At 50.9% G+C, this 6,335-nt stretch overlaps 1 protein-coding gene across 1 annotated transcript in view; it reads left to right on the forward strand.

Annotated features, from left to right (window-relative positions):
- Positions 1-6,335, forward strand: part of LOC127045874 (uncharacterized) — a 243,380-nt gene that overhangs the window by 199,425 nt on the left and 37,620 nt on the right. The window lies entirely within an intron of this gene.

The following is a 6,335-nucleotide window of genomic DNA, read 5'->3' on the forward strand; positions in this document are numbered from 1 at the left end:
CTCCACCCTTCCGTCTCCTATGTCCATCTCCACCTCAGTCCAAGTGTGTACATTTTTAATATATAAGGCAACACCTCCTCCCTTTTTCCCCTGTCTATCCTTCCTGAGCAAACTATACCCATCCACACCAACATTCCAGTCATGTGTATTATCCCACCAAGTTTCAGTAATGCCAATAATGTCATAGTTGTATTTATTTATTAGCACTTCCAGCTCTTCCTGCTTATTACCCATACTTCTTGCATTTGTATAAAGGCATCTAAGATACTGGTTTGATCTTGCCTCCCAGCTTTGCCCTGACCCTCCTTCCTCTCTGCCATTATAGCCCGTGCTCCCTCCTGTTTCCAACCCATCTCCCAGGTCTTGTTCCCCACTTACCTGTGGGCTTTGCTCACCTGTCCCCGTCGAACCTAGTTTAAAGCCCTCCTTACTAGGTTAGCCAGTCTGTGCGCAAATAAGGCCTTTCCCCTCTTCGAAAGGTGAACACCATCTGTTCCTAGCAGTCCTTCCTCAAATAGCATCCCGTGGTCGAGGAAGCCAAAGCCCTCCTGGCGACACCATCTTCGCAGCCAGGCATTCACCTCCACGATGCATCTGTCTCTGCCCGGACCCCTACCTTCAACAGGAAGAATTGAAGAGAATACCACCTGTGCTCCAAACTCCTTAACCCGTACTCCCAGAGCCCTGTAGTCACTCTTGATCTGCTCAGCGTCACACCTTGCAGTATCATTTGTGCCCACATGGATGAGTAGCATGGGATAGTAGTCAGAAGGCCGGATAATCCTCGACAAAGCCTCTGTAACATCTCTGATACGGGCCCCTGGCAGGCAGCACACCTCCCGGGATGAACGGTCAGGGTGACAGATGGGTGTCTCCATCCCCCTCAGCAGAGAGTCTCCAACCACCACTACCCTACGTTTCTTATCAGTGGTGGCAGCAGACCTCCCAGCCTTAGGGGTACGAGACTTCACCCCCTTAACTGCTGGGGGTGATTTCTTCTCTCCTGTATCAAGAAGAGCATAATGGTTATCTTTTACCACAACAGGAGGGTTTGCAGCAGCAGTGGAGCACTGCCTGCTGCTAGAAGTAACCAGCTGGCTGTGTCCACCCTGAGCCTCCTCCCCCACTGGTGTGTCAGATACACCCTGAGGCATCTCTTCCTCCACTGCAGTATCGGTAGTCCTGTCAACTGGGACAGGACCGTCAGCTGTCTCCACATGGATACTGTCCAGGAATTGCTCATGGACATGGATGTTCCTCAGCCTGGCCACCTCCTCCTGTAGCTCTCCCACCTGCTGCCTGAGAGATTCCACCAGTAGGCACCTTTCACATTGGATGCCACCCCCAGCCTGGATGTCAGTAAGTGGAAATTGCAAATTACAGTCTCTGCAAGCCCAGACCAGAATCTGGGTAAAAGCATCCATGCTTTGGTGCTCTGTCTGGCTACAGGCGCAGGTGGAGGAGACAGAAGCAGTGCTGGCACAGGTGTTGCGGGTTCTCCTCACCATTGTAGGCCTCCCTCTGTCAAACTGTCTCAAATTGCAGTCTACAGCTCCCTGTACGCTCCTCTCTGCTGTAAACAGAAAGGTTTTCAGTGTGGCTCGGGTTATGGGTTCAGGGGACCAATGGGTCACAGATCAGACCAACAAGGGACCCCCCCTCCCTTCCTACTTCCCTTCCAAACTCCCTTGCAAAATTCCCTGTTAGCAGCTCCTGTTCGCTAAGCTCCTTGGTCGCTTGTGCGCAGCTTTATAAAGCCCTGGCCTGAGTGAATGCCCCGCCCACTGGTTAAGGCTCAGCCAATTACCAGAGGCTTCTAGCTTTCAAACCTTCCTAGTAGCTCCACCTCCAACTGCCAGCTACAGCACACGGTCCTTCAAACAAACAAACCAAACAGACTGACAAACACAAGCTCAGCACACAGCAGGTAACCCCCAAACACACGCACAAACCCAAACACTGCAGACAGTCACTTACCCCACAGATGCTGTCTGTGCTCCTCCTTCACCTGGAGAACTCCCTTGCAAAACTCCCTGTTAGCACTGTGGCAAAAAGGGACACATTGAGTGTGTCTGTAAACAAAAGAAAAGAGGCCTGTGGGCTGGCGGACCAAAAAGGAAAATCTGCATACCCTAGAGCAGACCCAGGATAATCCAGGTGACATCTCATCAGAAGAAGAGTGACTCCATGTTTTGTCTTTGGCAGTGGGCTCACATGAATACTGGGTAACCCCCTTGTTGGACAGCAAAGCTGTATGCATGGAGCTGGACACTGGTGCAGCCGTTTCGCTGGTTTCCAAGACTGTGTATAAAGAAAAGCTACAGCATCTTCCGCTTAAGGCAACGAAAACTGTTCTGAAGATGTGCATGGGAGAAGCTGTGCACTATTGATGTTAAGGTGGAGCTCAATGGCCAGGCTGCTAAATTGCCACTGTTTGTGGTGAGAGGTAATTACCCAGACTTAATGGGTAGGTCTTGGCTTGGGAAGATTCAGCTGAACTGGGCAGAAGTGCACCGAGTTACTAAAGAAGAAACCGGTCTGACCACTATGCTAAGGAAACGTGCTGCTGTTTTTGGAGAGGATCTGGGAAGTATGAAGGGAATCACTGTGACATTGAACATTAAACCTGACAGTCAGCCAATATATTTGAAAGCCCGAACTGTGCCATATGCCATCAGGCTGAAAGTTGAAGCAGACCTGGAGCGCCTGGTCACAAATAAAGTCCTAATACCAATTACTCATAGCCCATGGGCCACTCCTATTGTTCCAATAGTGAAGAAAGATAGCTCCCTCCAGATTTGCAGTGATTTTAAAGTCACTATCAACAAGACTTTAAAAATTAAAAATATTTTAAAAGGAGGCCTGTGAATGTTTCAATTTCAGCCACATGATGGTGCCGCCCCCTCCCAGCTGACATCTAGCCGCACAGCAGTCATAAGAGAGGGGACTAAATAGGTCCCAGTTTGGGCAGCACTCAGACAGAAGGTCTGTGAGCATCAGTCCCTGTAAATGCAGCATGTGACTGACAGGATACAGCATCAGCCCAGGGATAAGGCAGGTGCAGGGCACATTCAGCCCCTATCCCTGGCTCGGAGCAGAGCAGAGCCGCTTCTCATCCAGCTGAAGCCGACCACTCCATGTTGCTGCTCTGTGGGGCATGGCAGCTGCCTGAGAGAGCCTGGCTGGAGTAGCTGTGATGGCAGCCCACTCCATTCCCAGGCTTGACTGCCAGGGACAGGTCCTGAGCATGCCAGGGCGAGTCCAGCTCACTCGGCCCCTGTCCCAGGCAGCCAGACCCGGTGGGGTGGCCTACTGCCGCAACTTCCCTGCCCAGGTTCTCTCAGGTACCTGCCGCACTGCGCAGAGCAGCAATCTGGAGCATCCCACGTGAGCAGGGTGACCAGATGTCCCGATTTTATAGGGACAGTCCCAGTATTTGAGGCTCTCTATATGGGCGCCTATTACCCCTCACCCCCATCCCGATTTTTCACACTTGCTGTCTGGTCACCCTAGGTGTGAGAAGTGGCTGGACCCACCCCTTCTGCTCCCTTCCCTGGCCGGCTGCTAGGGACAGGGGCCGAGTGTGCTGGGGGGCAGGAACAGCAGGAGGACAGAGGCCCTCTCCCTCCCCCCCGACAGGCCAAGCAGTAATTTGGGGGAGAGGGGCACTTGAACCCACATGTCCCATGTATGTGTCACCTCTGGGTGGTCAGTCAGATATCAGGGCCTAGGGTCAGGACTGGGATACAGGCAGTGAAGGGAGGCAGGCTACGTCTGGGAAGAAGCAGGAACTATCACAGCCATGGGCAAAGGCTTTGAACAGCTCCCACACTGCTGCTGGGCTGAAGAGTCGGTCTGCTGCCTCTTCCAGCCAATCAGGTGGCGTCACCCATCAGGCAGCCTGCTACAGCCCAGCTGTGCTCCTTAAGTTGCCAGAAGACTGGCTCCCCTGCAGGCCCTGATTCCTGCCAGTGTGAACACCTCTGCAGCGGGGGTAGCAATGCTGTGAGGATGGGAGTGGGGGGAAAAGGGGTTGTTATGAATTGCTAGGTATGTGATAGTGGTAGCAAAGCCTAAACTCTTGAATGCAGATAAAGCAAAGGAGAAGAGGAGTGAGGGGCTGGGGAATCTATTCATTTGTTTTCATACTTAAACAATAATCGTCTCTCCCCACTGTAACCAAAGACACAGGCTGCACTCTCAACAAAGAATTCTGTTAAGCTGCACGTTTGCTGGAGATATTTATAGATTGTTCTGGAAACACATGCTGATCATGTTGCTGGCATAGCCCAGAGTTCAAATGCAGCTCTGTGAAATGAGGAGCAGGGGACGAGAGCATCGTAGGGGAGTGTAGCGAAGTGACGACTCACTGGTGAGGCGCCTCCTGCTGGGCATCCTGGAAATTAGCTCTTTCTAGCATATGGATTGCCGCTGGCTCCGTGTCCCTCCTGCACCCCAGTGCCTCTTTACCTTGGGGTTCTGTCCCCAGCAGTACCCCCTCACTCTGGGTCTCCCTTCCCAGGGGAACCCCCAACCCTCTATCCTCACTTTGCCTCAGTGGCTCCTGCCAGTCACCAACTAGTCCCTGCTCCCTGGGGCAGTCGCAGCCTGTATTGGCCACTCATCATTGGCAGGGGTGGGGGTTGGACCAGCTGCCTCTGCCTAAACCTGGGCTACACCTTTGCAACCCCAGTACCTGCTTTAGGCCCTGCAGCCTGGGGGTTTACCAGGCTGGAGCTCCCCAGCACCTCTTGCCTTCCCCCAGCCCTGCTCTACTGTAGGTACCTTGGTCTCAGGCAGCTGGGCCCTCTCTCTCTACAGCTAGAGAGAAACTCCTCCTAGCTCCTGGCTGACAGCCCTTTTATAGGGCCAGATGTGGCCCGACTGGGGTATGGTCTCAGCTGTGGCTGCTTCCCCAATCAGCCTTTCCCAGCCACAGCACTCTCCAGGGCTGCTTTTAACCCCTTCAGGGCCGGAGTGGGGTGATCACCCTGCTACAGGGAGACTGGCGATATCTTCCCCTAGGAAGTGGCATGAAAATATCTGTTAGCTGGAGCAAATGATCCATTCCAAAAGGCCAAAAAAGAGTGGGGGGCTCTTTACAAGCATCTTATGAGCCCTAGTGACAACTCAAATGCGGGAGAGAGGGTTTAGTAAGAGAGGAGATGGTTCAATCTGAGCCAGGGAAATAATTCCCGCACACGCACCCTTCAATGTGGTGCCCCCACAAGAGACACTTCAAGCCTAAAGGAACAGAGAGAAGATGGGAAAAAGGAACAGTAGGTGGGTGGATGAAAAAGGAGTTCCTTGCCTGGTGCTGTGGTAAATGAGCAAGTGTTAATTATTGTCAGATTCAGGTTAGAATTATGGCTCTTTCCTCCAGCAGGTAGTTCTTGATCTATCTGAGATCTGGCTAGAAAAATGGATCATAGACAGAGTCCAGCTGTCAGGTGAAGTTTCCTCTTCTCTTCAGCAGAAACAGTGTCCCTCATACGGCCTATGATACTTTGTTAAATTTTAAGGAACACCATGGCTTGAGGTTCTTCAGACTTAGATAGGATAGAGATTAAGAAAAGCAAAGAAAAGAGAATGGACAACAAAGCACAGGTGACAAAAATCCCACCTCCCTCCCTCTGGATTTTATATATGTACAGTTCATAGAAATTAACGAGCCTTCCAGAGTTTGCTAGTTTTACCTTGTAACCCAAATAACCCTCATTTATAAACTAACCAACCTTGAGCAACACTTTCTACTTTCAGTGGTCTCGGAACATAACAAGAGTTAATTTCTTAAAACAAAGTTCAGATAAGTTGTGACAGGTGCCTAGAATGGATCACCACTAACCATGCCACCTCTGCACAGACTGCAAGAAATAGCACAGATACCCACTCAAAACTGTTGGTTTACTACAATTAGATTCACCAAACCAGTAACAAAAGAGCTTATGTGGTACCACACTGGTTAACAGGAAGCCAGACACAGTCCCCTTTAAGCATTCCAGCCCTTGGTTCCCATCCAGACAAATTGGTCTTCTACAGTGAGAATTTACTGAACAGTGATGGAAGGTAGCAAATAAACAAAAAACACACACTACGCTTAATATACTAAATAGACAGGATATGAATTAGCAGATTCTCACTCTAGAGATGATATGAGGAGGCTGCAGATCCTTAAGGGGCAAACTGCACTTGCTTTACAGCTTGGAGTGCCCTGGTGTTTAATTCAGAGGCTAGAAATCCCTTTAGTCTGAGTCTAGCACTTCCCCCAGTTCAGTCTTTGTTCCTCAGGTCTTTCCAGGAGTCCTCTTGTGTGGGGAGTGAAGAACACCCGATGA

This window comes from Gopherus flavomarginatus, chromosome 2 (assembly GCF_025201925.1).
Source record: "Gopherus flavomarginatus isolate rGopFla2 chromosome 2, rGopFla2.mat.asm, whole genome shotgun sequence".
NCBI classification, from domain to species: Eukaryota; Metazoa; Chordata; order Testudines; family Testudinidae; genus Gopherus; species Gopherus flavomarginatus.